We start from the raw sequence: 23,690 nt of genomic DNA on the forward strand, positions 1-23,690 counted from the left end.
ACTTAAATCCACTTCGATAATATATATGGGGAAAAAAACCTGATTTGGAGATACGATTTGTTTGTTTGATATTCGTAGGATTGGTTAACTATATATCGTTAACCGATTAGTGACTGTATTATCTACCATAATACTATCCATCTCATTGCGATCCAGCCTCACCCTCCAACACCTCCCAAATGCACCAACATAGTGAAGTTGAAGTGTGTTGTAGTAACATACATATGCTCCGTATGGGACGTATGGGTTTTCCCATGGTTTAAAAATAAATAAATATAAATAAATAAGGACCATCGTGTACCAACACGTCTTTTGATGGCCGGACACATATATGTGATTATAATTAGGTCATAAATCATAATGAAATAAAGAAGTAACTTATAAATGAGTAATAAAATTGATAAAGAAAATTTTGGATTTTAATAGGAGGTAATAATTAGTAATATTAGTAACATGTAATAGTAATAGGGATGTAGGTATGTATATACATGTGAAATAACTAAAATATATACAGAAAAGAATTAGGGTAGGGTCGCCAAAGAAAATTTTGATAATAGAGTGCTATTAGTTATTAGTTATTAATCATAAATTATGCCATACAACAATTTTGAGATCGTCATTAGGCAAGAATTTTGAGGTCGTCATCAGGTGATACACTTCATACCCTGTACCATGTTTCTGTAGCTAGATCCAGCTTATAGCACGACATGGCTCCCTAACTTTTATTCGATAGTATGTATTATATATATGAGCCTCGCCAGATAGAAATCGACCTTATGGCAAAATTTTCACAATTCCATATTTTTATTATTTTAGATGGTGCATGAAATACTGATTAAGAAATCGAAAACGGGACCTAAATATCTGTAGTAATAACAAATATATTGAAGTTAGAAAATGGCACACTTTATAAAGTTACTTTTAAAAACACCGATATTTTAGATTCAATTGTGACGTCATGAATTTTTCATAACATGTTCTATTATACATAAACGTAGTTTTTTCAATATGTCATAATGATGTAAATCAAAAATACAAATGATTCAGCTTTGTCTGGTGAAATTCATGTACATTCATTCCTCCTCAGGAGCGGGACACGTGACATCTTTGTACGGCGCTTTTACATAAGGTCTGATTTCACGGAAGAGGTATCGCGTTCTGTCATTAGAAAGTCCACCTGGCAAACTAACTTCAGGAAATTCGGTGCGCAAGCCATCTAATTCGACTCGTTCTTTAAAGAGATTGATTTGTACTGCTGGGGCACCAAGCGTTTGTTTCGCATATACTATGCCTGGTTCCTCAGCTGTGAACATGAAATGATGGAATTTCCCGATCCCTTTCACCGGCTAACAATATTTATTGAAGAAGGCATCCCACTTGAACCATTGAAAATCTCCACATCTTGCTACCGTATTACTCTTTGCAGATTGCTCTGTTACTTGTTCTAACTGCTAAATGCTGTCAACTTCTGATCGCCGATATTTCTTCTTTAGCATTCCGAAGCAAGAATCGCACAAACATTTGGTATGACCAGCTATCATAAAATGCAAATTTATTTTCTTGTGGAGTCCGTTTAAGCAGCGCCATGCAAGATAATGTAGAGTTGTTTTGTTTTTGTTTTGGCCAACGCAGTTATCGGCGTGAGGATGGCAAGCTGTTTCCCCGTAGCTGTTGGCGTCGAAGTAATGATACAATATACTCAACACAGCATTTGGACAAACACCACCAAATGTTTTCCCATAGACTTCCATACAAATTCCAATCACTGTCAATTATTTATTAAGCCAATTTTCAAAAAATCAGTCACCATTCAGCAAAGTTCATCATCTCCCCTTCAAAATTCCACCAAAAAATATATGGCTTGCCGTTGCGTTTTTCCTTCAAATTTTGGCCTGTTTACAACTAGTGTAGATCCGCACTGAATGAAATTGTCCATCCAAATATCACCTCTTCATTCAGATCTTCCCTTATAACTTCTGTATCTTTCTACATATTCTGTTATGTCGCCTGTCATTTTTATCACTTATATTTCACTATTAAATTCCATCAGAAAGATTTTCTGTTAATGACCAATCAGATCTCCTGTCAACTTTTCTTCTCCGCACAACTTTGGATGTCCACAATGGCGGCGCCCTGTAGCTAGGCAATTCTGGTGTTTTTCCATTTGGTTCGTGCGTTTCACTTCCATTTTCACCTATAGTTTCATTTTCATCTATTAGGTAATTGGATTGCAGAGGAAAGTTCTCATCACATACTCCGAAAATCTGTACCTTTCGGGGTTGTAGAAAAAAAGTGGTCCGACTTACTGTGAAGAATGGGGAATAGTCACGTATTGAGAAAAGTCAAACGTATAATGTACATTCTCATAAGGTACAGAACATGACTGCAAATATCTGCCAAGAAGTTTTTCAGCATCTTGAAGTTCATCCCGTGCTTTAGTAGTACACTCTTTGTAGAACTCGCGCTCCTGTTTCGTTTGGTCTATATGGTCAATCAGACGCTGTGTGAGTTCCAACTTTGTCACTTCATCAAATGCATCCGCTATATTTTCACGGAGATCATAACAGGTCTTGCACAGGTCTGTTTTGGGTTTCATGAACTGTATGAAAGGTACACACGCATTCCAAGCTTCTTTAAATGTAGATAACTCGACGTACGTGCTATTTGATTCCAGGCAGGCATCTTTGTACTTTGCTGCTTTACTCTCATTACACGGAAGGAGAACTGGTGGCGTGTCGTCGCGTGCTCGCGGGGCAGCAGGCAATGGCAACCCAAACTGGTCAGCGTATCTCTTGATGAACAAGACTGTTTCTTCAATTACACAGAATAGATGGCCATGCTTTGACTTCTTAGCGGTCAATCCGTGAACTTGCGGAGTAACGCCGTTTTCTTTCAAGTGTTTCTTTAAGCTTTTAAATTCCGAACGTCCTATTTCGAAAATACAGCGCCAGGCACTCTCGCATATTTTCATTCCTTTAAAGGTGTAACGGAACCGTTGACGTTCTCGCTTGTTTCCTTTAGTGGTGACCTCTCCTGCTATGGTTACCTGATCTTCTAACTTGAACAATATATAAATGTCTCTTTCACTTTTGGTAAACTCACGGAGCCTTAAAAGAAGCTGGTATGCATGTTCTTTGTATGAGGAAATGTCAACAAAACAGTTCGCATTGCAGCCACACTCACTTGCAAATAGATTGTTAACGTACACCCGTTCATGGTCCACATTATCATCGTAGCTTGGTTGTGATTGTACGGATGGCTCGACATAAAATTCTGTCACTCTGTATCTGATGTTCTCATCATCTACCCCATCATCAAGATCTTGGTCGCTACCTGTCTCGTCATCAGGCGTCCACGTTGTTGGTGGGGGTGTTGGAGATCTGGGAATGTATTCTTGATAAAAATCATCAGCCTCTTCTTCAAAGTGATCTCCCCCAAAACCAATATCCATGATGAAAACTGAAACATTAATACAAAATCATTATTTACAGTAATCGACTTAGCTCTGAAATATCCCCCTTCCCAAATAAATATCAATGATAATGCGCCTTAAAATTTAACTAATGGCGTATATACAATAGAGAATAAAATAATACGGTTTAAACCCTTTATTGAAAATGAATGATTTAAATGATACGTGTAAATGATATGATATGCACATCTTATATGCAATAAAAATGTCTTTAAATACAGTGGCGGATCCAGAATTTGTTAAAGAGAGATATGCTGGGGGCTTCAGGGTTTTGAGGAGTTTAGGTTACTTTTATGGGTAATATATCTATACTTCATACATACTACAATCAATAAATAGCAACAAGTAATTTATTATTTATTATTATTTGTTAATCTTTATGCACTTCTTTATATGTTTAACTCTTTGCCTATCACGCCGCCTATGACGTAACAGTAGCATTTGCTTTCGCCGCTGAATGATGACGTTATCCTTTTCCCCACAGCACTTTGGAGTTGATTTGTGAAAATTCGGATTTTTTAACACATTTCTTCATAGCGTTTTCCATTATTATATATTCTGTTAGTTTATCGCGGATAGTTCTGATAAAAGCTGATACTTTAAGACTGTCAAATCGGGAGTGAAAGCAAGTGAAAAATTACGATAATTATCGGATAAAATATTTTCTTTTGAAAAGATATATTATCCAAAATTCGCTTTTTTTTTTTCTTATTATTTTATTAATTCTTGAACATGTATGTTTGTTTAACAAAGAAATACCACGAATGGATACTTGCTTATCTACTAGTATTTTTTAAAATCATATCAATATATCTACATTTCCAATGGTTTTTTTCCCTTCGATATGTTCTGTATATTATTTGATTTCAAAGAAAAAAACGTAATGAATTCAGTTTTAGACAAGGTTTAACATATTCATTTATACTGACGACTGATTCAAAGTTTACTTAATAAAAATAAACGAATATACTACATCATGTTTTGTAAATAAGAATTCTCCTTTATAGTTGAAAAATTCTCTTCAATGTTCAAAACAAGATGTGAAAAAAAGCAAAGCACTGCTGTACATTATGCAGTCCGCATCCATATGCCACGCCCTACGTTTTTTGGGGGGAGGGGTGTGCTTTAGAACAGAAATTACAAAAATGCACTATAGACACCTTTCAATTGTTTTGGCGGTGTCCTGCATGTTCCGATAAGGAGCTATGTCAGTGCAAGGCCTAATTGTCATGCTGTCTAAATAACTCCTTTTCAGGCACGTAGTATTGTCTTTTCAACAACATAAAAATGGGGGGGGGGGGGGGGGGGCGAAGATGTCTTGTCTAAAATCATTGGCAAGGAAATAAAAATAGGGGAGGTTGTCCGAACTTCAAGTCCAAATTCGTGGAAAAGGGGAGGAGTGTTCATCAACTAAAACTGCCTCAATCTCCACCCGACTGAGATTAATTAGATAGTGTGTGTATGTCAAACATGTTAATGTCTCGAAAAAATGATTGATCTGAACAGAAATAAGAACATATCGTAACTTATCACAGCATTTGTAATTCTATTAAAATGAATTTAAAACTACACTTATTTTCCTTCTATTTTAGAAATTGGATGAAACGGCCCATGTCAAACAGTCATAATGTGATAAAAGAAATTATAAAATTTCTGGTCTAATGATTATTTGATAAATACTTACATGTGCACATTGTTCTTAACAACTGATCCAGTGAAACACTGAATATTATAAGCAAGAATATTGTCTCTCTACATTTAACATACATATCAGCTAGCTAGTACCCACTCTTAGAATTGGTTAAAAGTAATGATTACATAAATCTAAACTAAAACCCAGTTTTTAGATATTTGACTCTCGTGTTTATTTTGACACCATTCATTTCACAAATCATTTTATGCGCTGAAAAATGCGCATTTTACTGGTAATTTTATCTTAATTGAATGGTAGAATATTTACATATATGTATTTGCCTTGTTACAGTGTATCTATGTATGATTGCGCAATATTTTCCGTCTACCAATGCGCTTGAGTCTTGATAATTATATCATCCCGCGGTTCGCTAGTAAACGCGGGAAAATGATGTATTCACGTTATAGTAGCGTGTTTTGATATAGTTGTCTTGGTCCATTATAATATCAATCTGATTAAAACCAGATCCAGATCAGACTAGTGTAGCGATCTAAGTGAGCGGATCTCAGGATCTGGTTTTAATCAGATTGTTATAATATTGACCGATAGGGGCTAGTATACTGTCACGGGGATTAAGCGGGTTTTGTTAGGCTGGTCACTTTCTAGCCGGCGTTCATGCAGATAGGACAACTTTTGCTATTTTTAGTTTTTATCTAGCATTTTATATATGTGTAAAGTGTGAGGTCCGTCACGCTCTCCCTGCATCATGGAGCAATGACATCGGATACAGGCTTCCTAAAAATTTTCACGATTATTATCGTTTTATTTCTAGCTTTTTCCTAGCCGATTCTGGTGTTCACAAAGGACCGCACTTATTAATGCAATTGTACTAATATATTTATAGGAACGGTATTGTGTTTTTCACTCACATGTGCACGTCTTCCAGCGGGTTCAATCCCAGTATTCCGACGGCCCGATAGTCCGACGGGCCGGTAGTCCGACGGTCCGATAGTCCGACGGGCCGGTAGTCCGACGGTCCGATAGTCCTACGGTTCAATATTCCGACGGTCCGATAGTCCGACATGTTGACCATCACCAAAAATGTTAATTAATAGAGTTAAAATGTATTCATGTCAGGCATTATTTTAAGGAAATTACCAGAAACCGCCAAAATCGACACGGCCTGATTATAAACCAGACAATCAATTTCTGACCAAAATCATTCAAGAGTGAAATTACAGTAATTCGTTCGGACAAATTAGTAATTCGTTCGGACGAATTATGGATTTGTTCGGACGAAATAGACATTCGTTCGAACAAATTCGCCATTTGTTCGGACGAATTAGCTATTTGTTCGGACAAAGTAGTAATTCGTTCGGACGAATTAGCTATTTGTTCGGACGAATTAGCAATTTGTTCGGACGAATTTGTTATTAGCTATAAGGCAACGCCAATCCCGTAGTCAAATATCGTAAAGTGTTGGTAGGAGAGCACAAAACTTAGATTGGGACACATGCTAAAATGGGATTCAATTCCAATATTTTCCACATAAACGTCATGAAGATGGCGACGGTAACCTACATAATCACCCCCAACCCCTGAAATAACAAGCTAAAAATGGTAGGAATCCCTACACCCTGCTCAGTCTTAAAAGTTTGAAGTAGGCCTCAAATTCCCCCTCATTTTGTAAACTCAAAAGGCTTATGAACAAGGGAAGCAGAAATTACAAAGAGAACGGGATGACATACTCAAAATCCACCGTTTGATATGCTACATACAAATACACAATATCCACATGTATACATAGATTTGTCTTTAGAGCAAAAAATACTGAAACGTGTATTTATGCCGAACTGTAACCCTCTGTTCTGAAATTTATGGATCCGAAACTAATTGCACAGGGTATTCAATCAACTTCGGATATGAACTTTGTGCTTACTCACCCTCTTCCAACTTTTAAAACTGTCAAGCCGAAAGCTTACCACAATGGGGAGGCGAATTTTTTGTATATGTGGTAACTTTAACAGGGGCTTAAGATACCATTTTTAATTATTATAATTAATAGAGTTCGGTTATACACCATTTTTAATTATTACAATTAATAGAGTTCGGTTATACAATCTGTTTCGTTTCGTTTCGGTGGGTTTCGTCTCGTTTCGGTGGGTTACGTTTCGGTAGATTTCGTTTCGTTTCGTTTCGCACTTTACAGGTACCCGATGTAGGTCGAACCCGTTCAAAGTTTTCCCACTGTGCTATGGTTTGCTCTTGTGACGTAAAATATCGCTCTGGCACACGGCACTTAATCCTGTTTTCTGCTGCCTATTACATAGCGATCTCTTATATGTGGCCACAAATTATTGGAGTTTCGGACTATCGGACCGTCGGACTACCGTACCGTCGGACTATCGGACCGTCGGACTACCGAACCGTCGGAATACTGGGCGGTCACCCTTCCAGCGTACATGGCTGGCTGTATGCTATGTACTTACATGTAGGTGTTGAGTTATGTTAAACAATGTTAAATACATGTAGGTAGTAAAGTTAATACTTACACGAGCGTTATTAACAATCGATACACTACATGTGGCCAGATTGGCAAATACATTTTATTGGGATTAAAATTGATGGGCTGGTGTCTTTTCCTTAAAAATATATTTCTTTTTTATTGGATCTTCAACTTTTTAAAAATAATAATAATAAATGCATAGACCTTAACAAAAACTCGAATTAAATCCAAGCCTTCGTTTGGAAGATGTTCTGACAGTGGTAATTGTAATTTTAAAAAAAATTCATCCTTGGCTTTACTCTTCTCGTTACATTTAATTTTCATTTTATACATACAATTAAAACGTCGAGAGCTTGTGTTTTGTAACCCGTGTGGTTTTATGATTACGTAATACTTCCTGTCTTCACGCGTGTTCAATCGGAGTTTTGAAATGCACGGGTTTTACGATGAATTGTCAGTTCGAAGCGGCATGGTTTATCTGCAACTTGGCCAAATTGAAGGCGCACCCCCCCCACCCACCCACCCCCTTATATTAAGAATTGTTACTTATTCTGTGATTCATCTTTCATTTATTGCAAAGTAAAAACTTTTAGAAATGAAATAAAAATTGCAAAGATCCAAGCCTACGATAAATCAATGAATTGCGAAAAATAATGATAAACAAAAAGAAAGATTTTGGGGCGAGATCAAAAGTTCAATGTCTGACAAAAAACTAAATTCACGTAGTTTTTACCAAGACCCCCCCCCCCCCCTCCCCCTAAAACTAAATATGATGACTGTTGAAACTAATCGATTAACAGGTAATGACAAACGAGTATACCTTTTCCACTGTTTATTCACAAAAGAAAGTGTACATTTAAACTATTTTAAAATGTTATTTAAAATGTAATATTATCATGTGGTTTTTAAGTCACTTGTTTTTTTTTGTTGTTTTTTTTTTTTTTTTGTTTTTTTTTTATTTGTTTTTTTTGTTTTTGTTTTTTTTTTCTCTTTCCACTAATATCTAATCGATGTCGGATGACAGAAACTTGCGGAAATTTTCACCCCCCCCCCCCACTCCCCCTCACTATTTGAATTTAGATTTTTATCCGACACCGATCTTTAAATCTCGCCCCTTACATATATACTTCATTTTGCCAATTATTTCATTTAAAATCTAATAAAATGTTAAGATTCCGTGTCCATTACTGACTTCCATTGTTTCGGTAATTTTTTTTATGTAGTATGATTTTTTAAGGTTGCGTAATCTGTGCGTTCGAGTTTTGAAAGGCACGGGTTTGACTAGGGTCTCTTTATCAACACTACAAATGACCAAATTGAAAATGTACACACATTTCCTCTCTCATTTAAAATAAGAATGTTGTTGCGTTAACCTCCCAGGAGAATACACATATATGTCTTTTAGAAAAAATTTCCCCCCATTTTTTATACTTTGTTTGATATACATAACTTATGCATACCACGAAATCGATGATGTAATTTGTGATGGGTTTTTAAAAATAATCAAATAAAATAATAAAACCAAACATGAATAATTCTTCTGCAATACTGTGTTAGATTTTTCCCGTTATGCAGTAAACAATTTGGAGCTGCGTTGCAGTAGTGTATCCCCTAATCTATCTCTTTACTACTGTTGGAACTATCAAATGAATCTGGTAAATCGCTCATTTAATCACTATTTTGTCTTACAACCCAAAATATTAAAAAAACCCAAAAAAACCCACTTTTCGCTGTATCAACGATAAAACGCAGTCAAAACAAATTCGCATTGAAAGTGCGTTAAAGTGCGTGATTGTGGGGCAAAGGTATATGCGTTAAAGTGCGTGATTGTGGGGTAAAGGTATATGAGTTAAAGTGCGTGATTGTGGGGAAGGGGGTTAATGTCATATCTTATGCTTTTGTTGTTATCTTACTATTTTTTTTTAATTTGTGGTCAGAAAATAGAGAGAGAGAGAGAGGGGGGGGGGGGGGGCTACCTACATATACAAATCCACCACTGCAATAATATTTAAATGAATATCTTATCAGATGGTTTTTTAAATTTTCTATTTATTTCTTAAATGGTTTATCATATTTTACGAACATTCTATTAATGCAATGTATCCGTAGCATATTTCCGCTTTGCAGTACTTATTTAAATGTGATGTGAAATACTTATGACTCGGTGATACATAGTAAATACTGAAAATAAGAATTTAGTTCAAAATACAATTACGAAACATTTTATTTATTTGAGATTTGTTATACATCTGTTAGAGAAGTAGGCCTAATATTTATCAATCAGTATAAATATGTTCATGTATCTCGAAATTATTATTTTGAGTAAAGACTAAGGGAGCATACAAAGCTTGTAAATTCAAGAGAAATGTGAGAATACTACACGAAGATCGCAGTACCAAGGGGATATAGGCCTATGTACATACAGATACGTCGAACTGAAATAAAACGAAAATTACATTCATGTTTCTACATACAGAGTCAGAATATTCAAGCCAACCCGAGATAATTTCCATAAACGTATTATTCTTTCTATGATTACATATTTTATTTCAGAATTAGAAATGCATCCGAAATATTGATTTTAACCTCATGTAAGGACATTGCAATATTCAGTTAAGTTAGATATATTTATTAACTGATTCACAATATAAATAATTGTGCAATAATTCGAAAAGGTCATTAAGAATTATATTTTCTTTGCATAAAATTTATGAAAAGCAATCAATATATTTTAAAAATCATTATAGGGACACTTATAACTAAGGTCAATGCAGTTAAATATTAAGATTATATTGTTTGTAAAAATTCATAAAAGAATATTCCCCGTGTTGAGCCTCTCTCGTTTTCAAAGGGAAGTAATTCGCGTACATCTCTCAACCATAGTGACGTATTATATATATACAAACAAGCATTTAAAGTAATTCCACCCTCCTGTGATGTCATTAGATTTTGCAAAATCAATGATTTATTTACATTTATGGGTGATAGGAACATACATTTTATTGGAATCTTTCCTGATAGCTATTGTAAAAAATCTTGTTAAAGATAAACTATTTTAAAAGTCTAAATTATAGATGAATAATCAATGATACGTTTTTTAAGATATTGAATCCAAGGGTAATAACTCTGTTTCTATTGATTTCTTTATTAAGTCTATTATGCGATATATTTCCTTTATTTTTACAGACATTTTGTATATTTTTGTGAAGATACACTTTCATGAAATTGTTATGAATGGTACTATATCATCATAACCAATTTGTATGAAATTTTGATAACGCTGTTTAAGGAAAATTGCAATTTTCTGACGGTGACAGATGATTCTATTTATGTACGTCTCTTGTCTTAAAAAGTGTGATGACATATGTATTTTATTTGATAATTTGTTAGTTTTAACTCTAATGAATGGAAATAAATACATTTTTCAAACTTGTATCAGATAAAACTGCGAGTATGGAGTTACCTTAAAAGCTTAGAAACATACCTAATAGTGGTTTTGATAAACAATCTTTTTAATTTTTTGTGAACAAATATTTTCTTTGGGACCCAGAAAATAATTAAATAATGTGACACAAAAGGTGATTTCATGGGCTGTCATATGGGAGTTACAAGCTCGGGTGGGGTGTAATAAACGCCCTGGATCTAGCTGGACTAAGTTGCCAGATGACCTATGGGATTTAGATTAAATACACCAGATATATACATTAGCCTCACGGCATGTTCGCCGACGTCGGTAAAGTTTTTTTTTTTTTTTTTTGATACCTCTTGAATAACCCTCGAAACGGGTAGCCCTTATTGTTTACAAGTAACTTGTAACTTTGCGAACTTTTACACATAAACTGACTCATTCAAAACGTTTTATGGAGGGGATCGGTGGGGAAATCACATATTTTGGAGAAATTATTAGTCGTTTAGTTTTTTGGGTGTTTTTTTTTTGGGGGGGGGGGTAGGGGTTATAGGGGTGTACGTAAGATCTATACCAGCTATCCACGCCTCAGATCAGGTGTCTGTACATATTGATTACTGTATATAGTATGATGAGCGACAAATGTACAAGGTTCAACATTAGGCCTATATTGCGTAGATTTATCTTTAAAAATCTTTTTAAAATACTTTCTCTTTCTTCTGATGTAATAATGACAACTATTTTGCTTTGTAAAATATCTGCATACCTTACCTGCAGCTGTTGTTTGGATGTAACTTGATGTCTTCTGCTGTTTGATAAATAGATCGGACTCGACATTCGTGACGCAACTGTTTACATCGGACCATGGTTACAAAAAACACTAAGGGGCTCTATGAGGGAACCTGTTATTTTTAAAGATGGCCATGATGCTAAAGATGATTTTGATAATTATTTCGCTTTTAGATAGACGTGTTTGTGGATATCTAAAGGTGATTTACTACACACAGAAAAAATTAAACACGTGTTGAAAAATTATCGGGAAATGTTTGTTATATTTATTCGTTTGTTTCTTATTATGACGTTGAACGCCATAAGGTCGATTTCTATCTGGCGAGGCTCATATGTAAACTAAAGATGTATATCGTAATAAAATAGTAAAGTAAAAAAGGTTAGTGAGTTAGTTCATATAACAAATTAGTATGACAATAAAAAATATTGTAATACCCGTGATATTACAGCATAATAATTTACATATAAACACATAAACATACATTTACATATATGCACAGATATATATTTATATTGCAAATCACATTTTCCTCTATGAACCAATTTCAGCGCTCGACACAATCCGTTCAAATTGACTATGAACGGATTATGAACTTACTCAAAGCACGCGACCGAGAGAGCGTAATGGTTTGAAAAAAATAGAACATCTGTCACAGATCTCACAAGTCACACCTTTGGATTAAGATTGTAAACTTACGTGGATTATCATTCCAATCTTGCGGTCTCCTACCTCCAAAATACAGTGCACCTTGCAATGTTCATAAAAGGCAGGGTGAGACGAAATGTGACGTCATGTCTGTGTTGACATACGTCACAATAACTACTGTGACAGAGGCTAGGAGAAGCAATGTAGACAAACGGTGTTTTAGTAAATGTATATAAATATAAGAAATGAACATCACTTTTGAGCTGTTCATGATCAATATGACCATGAACAGCTCAAAAGTGATGTTCATTTCTTAAATACATATACATGTAATATAATAATTGTAATCCATATATATATATATGGATATATCCGTATTCATATAGAGAGAAAGGAGGGAAAGAAAGAAAGAGAGAGAAAAAAATTATAAAAATTAAAAAAAAACAGTAAAATATTTTATTTGCGCAAGCAGGACTCGAACCCGCAGATGGTAGACCTGGGCCCGACGCTCTAACCACTCGGCCACGGAGGCCATACGTTATCGAAGGCCAAAAGTTTATTAGAATGCTGTAAAATTAAGTTTAATATAATAATTATTAATGTTTGTAAATTTAGATGTTGTAAGGGTTTGTAAGCATATATACGATAAGAACCTTTTAGTTATGGTAGTAAATATTTGTTAACGTTACAGTGCTAAAAAGATTGATTATAAATTTATAATGTTAAACTGTAATTGACGGATTTCGTATAAACATTTGAACGATGAAAGGACCCTTTCGTTATGGTGGTAAACATTAGTTGAATTAATAGTGCTAAAATAATATTTGGTGAACGTATATTTTAGTTATAACTAATAAACATTTATGCTATAACTAATAAAAATTTATGGTAAAACATTAAGTTATTGCCGACGAAAATGCATAGGTAATTGACTGTAAAGATTGCTAAAAGTGCTTAAAAGAATTTTAAAATGTTGTAGACAATAATAACGTTAATTATAATATATTTAAATGGGTTTTACTTACCAAATGGAAGGAACTTAGTGAAAACTCTACTGAACTAAAGGATTCGAAGTGGAAATGACGAGACTGATTACGTATGTTAATGTTATGACGTGATTGATTGCATATGTTACTATTATGACGTGCATTTGAGTTAGTGATTTTTTCGCGAAAACTGTAATATGGTATCCTGTTATATATATATAACAATGTAGAAGCATTTGAAGTTTATGAATTTATTGAATCAGTACAAATAATATAATAATAATATCAATCAGTATAAATAATGAATTAATCTACGTAAAATCAATATTAAAAAAAAAAAAAAAATTTAATTAAAATTAGTATGGGGAATAATAATTGATAATAAATAATGGAGTAAGGAATAATAATTGATAATGGAATTAAAAGAAAAACCATGGGTTTTAATATTAACATGAATATGAATAGGTTGATTTGAGATGAAAATAAGAAATTGTGATTATATATGTGATTATATATATGAATAATTTGAATAATTTTAGTGATTTAATGGAGATTGAGGAAATTGTAATATTTTTTATCATACTACAAATACTGTGTTATAATGTGTACACATAAAATTCAATACATATTGTTATGACTAAGCGTCATACTGTATTGTCATAACTTATAAAAATAATTACAATGCGATGTATAATTATTGCTATAACAATAATTATTAATTTGTGTAATTATATGAATTATATGAATTGTTATAACACAAGTAGTGTGTTTATAGTCCATTCACACTAACAAAGTCTATATAAATGTGTTAAAACACAAGTAGTGTGTTTATAGTCCATACACACTAATAAAGTCTATATATATAAATTGTACTAACATATGTAGCGTGCTTATATTCTGTATACAATTACAGTATATATTATTTTAATGACATACATATAGTGTTTATATTTCGTACACATTGACAAAGTCCATATATGTATATATTTACACCTGGAGCTATAATTTATGAAATACTGTAGTCTATGAATATGTTTAGTTGAAAAAGCCAATACCATGTATAACACAATAAACCTCAGACAGACACATATTTACCAATGAGAAAAATTTATATCGTGCATGAAATAAAATCTGAAAATATCGTAACACACTGAAAGGACTAGAACCACAAAGTACTAAAATTGGCCCTTTCGCAAAAATAAATGAGACTTTCACAGTTGATGCTCTAAGATTTATAGGTCATAGAACAATTTATTTTATAACAATATCTTTTCTAGTTATCGTTTTACAGTCATTTAAACTTTGTATTGTTTTTCAGCATGAAAACTAAATAACGTCATGATGCTTACGTCATGGTGTTGACGTTATGAGAATCACAGTGTAAAACACCAAAAAAATAATGGACGTATAGGTTGATATATATTTTTGGGGCTTATTCTGATTGTAAATCAGAACTGTTAAAATATTAGGAACTTGTATACTTTCTATCACGACGTTTAGATTTGAGATATATTGCCCCCCCCCCCCCCCTCACTTTACATTTTTTTCCCCGCTGTATTGGACATAATTGAAAAATCGTGATCAAAAATCAAAATTCCATGCGGTGAAAGGACCACAGCAAACAATATTGTTTTACAGTCTACCTCAGAGACGAGTTTATTTTTTAAAAGTTATATATCTATTTGTATCAATTTCCATTAAATTGATATTAATTGACGATAAAAAGAGAGACAACTCTATAATTTTGGTTAAACTTGAGTAATTATAGTAACTAATTAGGAAAATGGATTTTTTAAACATCCCCCTCGTGAACCAATTTTTCTTTTTTATAAAACACGGTTGACCTTTAAAATTGTAGGCACATCTGAAGTCATTTTTCTGAGCGAAGTAGACTTTTAAAGGTCAAGTACGGTGATTTTCCTAAAACTTGAGTTTTATACAGAAAAATGTCTGTCGTACACTTATGGATTAATTTCCATGGCAATTTTGATAAAAATCACTTGGCGTGAATTACACGGCGCTATCAAACTTTTACCTGAGCGATCGATAAGTGTGTTGTGACGTGAGTTATCGCTCGTAGCTTATGACGTCATCTGAGACAACTTTCGACTGCATTGATAGGGTTTTATAGTGTTTACATAGAAAAGTCCTGTATTTATGGTACAATGCGCTGCTTTGAACTGCAATGTGAAATCGGGACAGGGATTAAGTATATTTCTTTTCCCAAAAGATACTAAATTTCGAAGAATTTGGATACTGAAACTGAAAAGAGACACTGAGATTTGTGACAAGCCACGAGGATCAGTGAGTGACACTTTAATTAACGAGGATCAGATTTCCATCATCCTGTTTGACTCCAAACAAAGTGCAAAGTGATGATTAACTGGACATCCTACAAAACAAGTGGAGGGATGTATTTTAATTATATAAAAAGTTCAACCCAAAAAGGGGGGATGCACGCAATCCAGCCCTCTCTACATCCACTACTGAATGCTTTAATGCGACATTGTATTCAATGGGTTTGCGATTGCACATAAAAATTAATGTCACCCATTACCTAGTTCGAATTGATTTTATTTCTTTTATTAAATGAAATATCTTTCGAATATTGTCGTACTAATACTATATTTATAAGGGACCCATCGTCATCATTTCAATTCTTCACTATAGATATATTGAAAAAATAAAATATAGTAAAAATGGAAACGAATTTAATTTTAAAAACCCATTTTGATAAAACCTTATTTATTGCGAGGTCAGTCCAATTTCCAAAGCTTTTTTTTTTCAAGTTCATTATGAAAACAAGTACAAGTTTTTCCTTTTCCTAATATGCTACGTTCCTAATGTGCTACATATATATCATGAATCATTAAGGCAAAATTTCACACCTCAAAATGCTACAATTCGTTAACTTTGTGCCGTAATATATCAATTTCGCATATGACGTGTGTTGTGAAGAAATTACATGTACTAATAGGCCTAATTTACATTTTATGATATTGTATCTACATGTACAATGTAGATGTTTTTAAAAAAAAAAAAGGGGGGGGGGTACAAATAACGTTGTGCACAATAAGTTTTTTTCTTTTGTCTTTTGTTGTTCTTTTTTCAAAAAGGCATTTTTCAATTAAATATATATCTAGCTAAACACATTATAATTTGAATCTGATCATCTCATACAAATAAATCCCATAATAAAAAAAATACAAACGTGAGAGTCCATCTAGTTAAATACGCTCACAATCGCTACAATAGAGTATACGGCGAGTATCTATGAAGTCCGATTTTGATTAGCCTCGATTGTGTAAAATACAAAGGTTATCTTTTGATAGAACATTTTTTTTCCAATATTATTCCCAATTTTCTATGGACTGGCCCGGTAATAATTTCTAAATGAGATTCCAATGAGATATTTGTCGAACATATAAATGTATATATCATATAAATATTATTATCTGATAGTTTCGAAACGGGTGTAGGTACAAACATTATAAAGGTTGAATCCCTAAACTCAAGTGTATCTACGGTATTTCATCGTCACTATCCACGGTGTTGGTAAAACTGGCAATTTCTCACAGAAATTAAAACGATGATATACAGGCGTAAACAACTACAATTGTCTCAGATGACGTCATAAGAAAGGGTGACAATCCCTTCATTCGTTTCTATAAACAACGATTTTGGAATAGGTATTTTGCGCATTTACCTGGATTTAAAAAAAAAAAATAAACACATCAATAAACTTTTTAAAACGGGTTTTAATGAATTATAAACTTTATTTTCAAATCTATTTTTATTACACTTGACCTTTAAGTCCGCGGAGGAACTCCTTGGATGTCACCTGTGCCCCCGTGCACCTCCGTGTGATAAAACAAAGAAATAAAAGAAAGAAATTCTAAGCGAAATGTTATTAGTGGGTGAAAATTAAAACGTATAAAACGGCGACTTGTATATATTTATATCATTTGATGATATCGTATTGTTATGCAAATATATGCAGAATTGCAGACTAGCTGGGTTAATCATTTAAAACTTGTTTATGTACTATTGGTATTCAGATACAAATTCATGATATCATCCTTTCTTATCATTAAATAGAAGGTTTTATACATAATATATTAGAGTTTTTGATTGATTGATTGATTGATTGACTGTATCTTGCTTAACGTCTCGCTCGAGAATTTTTCACACATATGGAGACGTCACCAAGACCGGTGATGGGCTTCAGATTTTAGGCCTATGCTCGGCGCTTACGGCCATTAAGCAGTGAGGGTTCTTTAGCGTGTCACACCTACTGCGACATGGGACATCCCCTGATGCCAAGCGTTTGGCGATGGAACTGTCACTTCCCGTTTTTACGACTTAGGTCCGCATGCAGGGCGAACGATCTAACCTCTCGGCTACCGCGTAAAGTTTTTGTATGAACTGAAATAAATATCTTAAGTATGCAAGAAGAGTGACCTCTAGCTGTACATGGGAATGACAATTAAACAGAAGGAGGACTAAGGGACGTAGAAAATGATGGTTGATTTATAGATGACAGATTATTCCTCTTGAGTTCTGGATTTGATTTGCCGTATTTCTGTACATAGGACCTGCATATATGTCTGCATTTGTCACACAGAAAATCACGGTGACTTGGCGTTCTTCCAGATAGTCTGCATATTACATTCCTATGAATCTTTGATATATAACATATATCTGTTTGTTTCGTAATTCTAGGGCAGTTAAAACACTTATAGGACTTTTTTCTAGGCATCTGTAACAAATCAATTTGGAAACGGAAATAAAAATACAAAATATCAATCTTAATATGCAGAAAACACAAATGGATTGGACAACAGGCATTGTCTATATTAACCCTCTCCAAATGCACGCTGAAGTAAATTATGTCAGTGTTATTCATACATACTTAAGTATTAAGACATTATTCTATTCAGGCCGTTTCCCCTTAAAAATTGTCAAAATCCCCCCCCCCCCCCCCCCCCAAATCGTGTCAAAATTATTTGCACTTTTAAAACAATATGTTACAAATATTTTACGTATGACCTACTATTGCGTTAATGGCATCCCCATAAAGTGAATATTGGACAGTATCAAGATAACCTTGTATATTTTCCATTTCATGATCGAGATTCATGCCATGTCCCATGAATAAGTAGCAAAAAGAAAAATTCTTTAAAAATCTATAGTTACAAAATTTCAATAGTTTACACACAAACACACACGCACGCACCCATTTACCCACACATTTATTTATGGAGAAGATCAATATTTAAAAAAAATCCTAATATCAAAATAAGTTGATAATTTTTCCAAATCAGTAAGGCATAATCGTAGTTTCTGAATTTGGTGTGAAAAACACTGGATGTAAATCATTTGATTTTGTTTCATTAGGAATAATAATAAATAATAATAAAGACATGTAATAGTGCAGAACTTTAAATGAGTGAGGTAAAAAATTGGGATAATAATATTTTTAAAAAATAAATAATAAATAACTTAGACCTTCAATTAAGGCATCGCTCTCTTCACATTCAATAATAAATGGCTAGGTAGAAATATAAACACAATATGTTACATGTACTTCTAAACTGAAATGCACTATTTAACCCTGACCAGTACGTGTACTACTGGTACAATCATCATTATACTATGGTAGATCTATATTACAGGTTTGGATGTCTTGATTTAAAAAATGAAGGAGTAAAATTATACTATGAAAATATCAATAAATTCCATTTATATATTATTGTCCTCCATTTTCTATTGAAAATTGTGTGTACGTTCCATTGGATCCGCCACTTATTTTAACTTACAGTAGCCTCCCTGGCATTTTTACAAATATGAATTAAACTTCTTAAAACCGTTATTTGAATGTGTAAAATGATCATTTGACAAAACAACTACTCTTTTTAATTAAAAAATAAATTAAGAAATTAATAAATTATGTATTTATGGCCGAAACCATGCATATAGTTACTTCTCATTGTAATTAAAAGTAAAGAAAATGCATTACAAAACACTATATTCACAATTTTGACTCTTATTTCAGTTTGACAAAACAAATTATGTATGTAAGCAAGGAAGATGTATGATAAAACTCATGTGCGGGAATATATCAAAGAGACACTACAGCTCATTTTCCACATTTTAATAAAGTGCTTTTAAAAAAAATGTATTAATAAAATGATAAAAATCATATCGATACTGACAATTTTGAACAATTGGATGCATCAATTTACTCTAAACTGTGCTTTAAAGATCATCCGGAATTCAAAGGTTTCTTCATGCTGACTCGGACTTTTGAATGGTTATTTACATCACGTGGTTTTGAATGACAGCGAAGTTGTTGTGTAAGAAATTATTTAAATTCCCCTTCATGTTCCTATCGACCGATGTTTTTACAACTAGGTAACGCGTGTCGTGTTCAGATAAAAATAACACTTACTTTTAAAGCCGTGTCTTCACGGCTAGTCCCAGTGGCAGATTTAAGGGGGGGGGGGGGCAGGATCCCCCTCCCTTTTTTCGCCACAAATTGTGAGTGAAACTCCAAATTTTGCACCCAGAATGGCCGATTACTTTGGCTGATATTGGACTTTCACACCCCCCTTCGGAAATCCTAGATCCGCCACTGAGTTACAATCGTTTCTCCTAGCTCTTTGTTTTCCAACGGTCATACTGATCCCAAGGTCAATTTTATTTCACGTATGAGTTTTATCTCATTTTATTTTTACCTCTTTTCTCACAGAATCTTTCAAAATTCTGGATCTATCCACTACACTTTCTCTCACTGGACGACATGCTGCACTGTTTACTGTCTATGCGCATGCGTCTGAAGACCGAAGGAGGAGACTCGATATTTTTTGTATAGGCCATCAAAAAGTATTAATTTTTATGTTAAAACAAGAATTTTTAACTTTAGATAAGTGTTATTTTCGCAAAGTTCATACATTCAACAATGCAACAAAAATTGAGAAAGCCCTGAGAAAATTGTCATTTCATGATTTTTGCGCAAAATGAGCTGTAGTGTCTCTTTAACTGGAAATATATCAGAATAGCTGAATGACTGGAGACACTTTATGTAAATGAGCAAGATTATGTGTGAGGGATATTGTATGTTGTGTTTTCCCCAGACAAAATCAGAAAGATTACTTATCATTTTCAAATAAAAGTGGAATGTACAAGAAGTTTTTACTACTATTCCCGCACTTCCAATTCATATGCACTTACATATATCACTGGCCCGATGAGTGGTCGGCCTAGTGATAACCCCGCGTAGCGTACTGATTCGAAGAGCAAAACTTTTAAAAGATTTGGTTGAAAATGTTAACTCCCGGCTATATAATTGGTAATACTTGCTGTAGAATAGAAATTCTGTAATACTCACGTATCTTATTTTTAGGAATCAACATAATGAAGCATTTTAATTGGCACCTGTATCCGCAGCTGATGTCAGCTGTTCAGACGACTATTCCTCTTCCTCTCGCGATATTTCAAAAAAGTTATTTTTCGATAGCAACTAGAACGTCGTTGCGAGGTTTTTTCATTGGAAAGAATACCTTTCATTACCAATTTTTATTCAATCGAATTAAATCTTAGAGCGAAACATGCACAATATAAAAAATTATGGCCTCAAAGTGAAAAAAGAGGTGGTAAAATCCGGGGGAAAATCAAATACATCTATGGGTTTGACGTTTAATTTCAAGTAATCAACATCCGGTTTCACAAATTAAGGTGACATGTGATTTGGGTAAATAGTATACATGGAAATCAAGGATAGAAAAAATCAGCAAAAGACACTTTAGATTTCACCCCAAGCATAGGCCATTACAGGGTGTTCGTGGCTCGAGTCCTTTTAAGATTGTGGTACATTTTGTGTGCAAACCAAGAGATAGATTTAGTAAATGGTGTATTTAATGTTTTACGGCGTGACCGTGTTTGAGGGCGAAGCAAACAAATTTTGGCATTGGTATCTATATCCAAAACAGAACAAAGACAACCCGAAGTTAGCACGAGGACGGAACTGTATCAAAGCAACCTAATTTTGGATATTTGATCCGCCTACATATTGAACGCGGGAAATATAACGCAATTGATGTAAACAGTACATTGTGACGTCATATTCAGCGTCGTTATTTAGAAAATTTACAAACATAGCGTTTGAACCACAACAACAAACATGGCGTTAATCGTGGAGTGATTATACATGATTAAGAAAATAAGATTTACATGCTTTTACGAATTTTATGTAACATCTCAGAACGACGTGAACTAGGGTAGACGAGATTCAAAATGGAGAAATACATGTCCACGCGATAATATTCGAATCGACGCCATTAGTACCAAACTTTTCAAGTTCCATAGGTATGGTTTAATTTTTCATTATTTCCCTATATTTTCCTTTTAAACATGTATATACGTGTTACCTATAGGGAGAGCTCCGCTCTCACGGCCCTTTTGGGCCGTGAGAGGGCTTCGCCCTCTATAATAATGCCTTGCTCATTGACAGTGTCATATATTAGTAATAAAAATGTATGGAAATATTTGCATTCTTTAACTTTTTTACTTTGTTTGCCTATGTAGTAAATAGTGTTTTATGTGTACCTAGGTACTTAAAAAGGATATAACAACTTGAGAATCACAGAAATCCATACATGGAATTTGTAGTGTAATATCATTAGTGTTTAAGTTGAAAGGAATATATTATTAACATCAAAATATGCGGTGTCAACATCGTCAAAGCTAGTAAAGTCTTGAAACACCATGGACAGGATATGGCTCATACTGTGTATTGACTGAAAATTACAGTATAATGAAATTAATTTATAAATATTTAGAATTGTTGGATATTTATATTTAGTAAGTAAGACATAAAAGGAAATTGAAAAGTATGTATTTGATTAATAATTGGTAAAATTGCTGGATAGTTAATTTAATAATTTGTAATATGTTGTGTAAATGAATTTATATATAATTATAAATCTTAGAATGAAGATTTATGATTACGTTTAGTAAGGAGTATTTGTTTAAGTTTTTTACCAGCACTGTAGCTGAAAACCCAGTTGTAATGGAAGGGTGGTGACTTGGTAAGTATATATCTGACAAGTTTGTGTTCTTGTGAAGTATTTTGATGTTTGATATTACCAAATATATTAGTAGATTGTTTGGGTTTTCTATAGAAATTTCCATCTGGAGTGAATAGGTAAGGTAACATATGTCTTTTAATATATTTCTTAGGATATCCACATCTTTGGAGTCTGATAGCAAATAATTTACATATAGTATCATGTTCTAGAGCCTTGCTTGATCTGTACGGTATCTGTGGCATGCAGTGGTTATTACACCCTTAAAGAAATGTTTGGGGTGACCGGAAGTAAAATGTATATAACTGTAAGAATTGTAAGGTTTCTGGTAGATACAAGTGTAAATTTTATTATCTGTAAATGTGGTGTATCCAATACCGAAAGTGATATCTAAGAATTGTGTCTGTATTTTGTTTATACTGAAGGTGATTTCTAACTCTTTGGGGTAGTATTTCTTAATTTCATGGATGTCAAACATTATTTAGTTTGGCTTACTGTACAATATAATGGCACCATCATCGATATATCTAGCCATGTAAATGATTCTGTTGTGTACATTGGAGAGCTTAAAAAAAAGATGTTTCGGAGATGAAGAGTGCTAAATTAGCTATGTCTGCAGAATCATAAGAACCCATTGCTAAGCCTTGTTTTTGTAGAAATAGATGCTTGTAACCGACATGGAAATAAGCATTTAGTTTTATATAGGTGAAAAGTTCTATCATAAATTGTATAGTGTCTTGTTTGATATCTAACTGATTCTGTAAGAACAGAAATGAGTTACTGACTGTGTTATTGTCAATACTGGTATATAAAGAGGAAAAATCGAAAGATATAAAACGTATATCCATGTCATAGGGATCAATAGATATTTTGTTAAGTTGGTTTATGACATGGAAAGAACTGTTGACTAAAATGTCATGTTTCTTGTATTTAATTCTGAGTTTGTTTAGAAAATGTCTTACAAGTTTGCTGAGTATTTTGGAAGGTTCTGTAATAATAGTATTGAATCCGTTGACTATGGGTCGTGATTTTAATAAATGTTGGATTTCAGGTGAAGCTTTTTGCTTAAGTTTATGAGGTTTAGGTGTAATATTAAGTGACGGTAGTTTAATGTCAGAAGGTGACTTGCGATTGTAAAAAGATTTAATATCTTTGTTACTGACGTG

General features: G+C 33.5%; 1 protein-coding gene and 1 pseudogene across 1 annotated transcript in view; one reads left to right on the plus strand and one right to left on the minus strand.

Moving 5' to 3' along the window:
- Window positions 1–960: 960 nt before the first annotated feature.
- The window catches only part of LOC130053861 (uncharacterized), a 29,054-nt pseudogene continuing 6,324 nt past the window's right edge, over window positions 961–23,690 (minus strand).
- The window catches only part of LOC125669341 (uncharacterized), a 170,315-nt gene continuing 168,221 nt past the window's right edge, over window positions 21,597–23,690 (plus strand). The window contains exon 1 of the mRNA XM_056163887.1: window positions 21,597–21,805. The gene's annotated coding sequence lies outside the window, so the exon portion shown is untranslated. The remainder of the gene's footprint in view (window positions 21,806–23,690) is intronic.

This window comes from Ostrea edulis, chromosome 4 (genome assembly GCF_947568905.1).
Source record: "Ostrea edulis chromosome 4, xbOstEdul1.1, whole genome shotgun sequence".
Taxonomy (NCBI): Eukaryota; Metazoa; Mollusca; class Bivalvia; order Ostreida; family Ostreidae; genus Ostrea; species Ostrea edulis.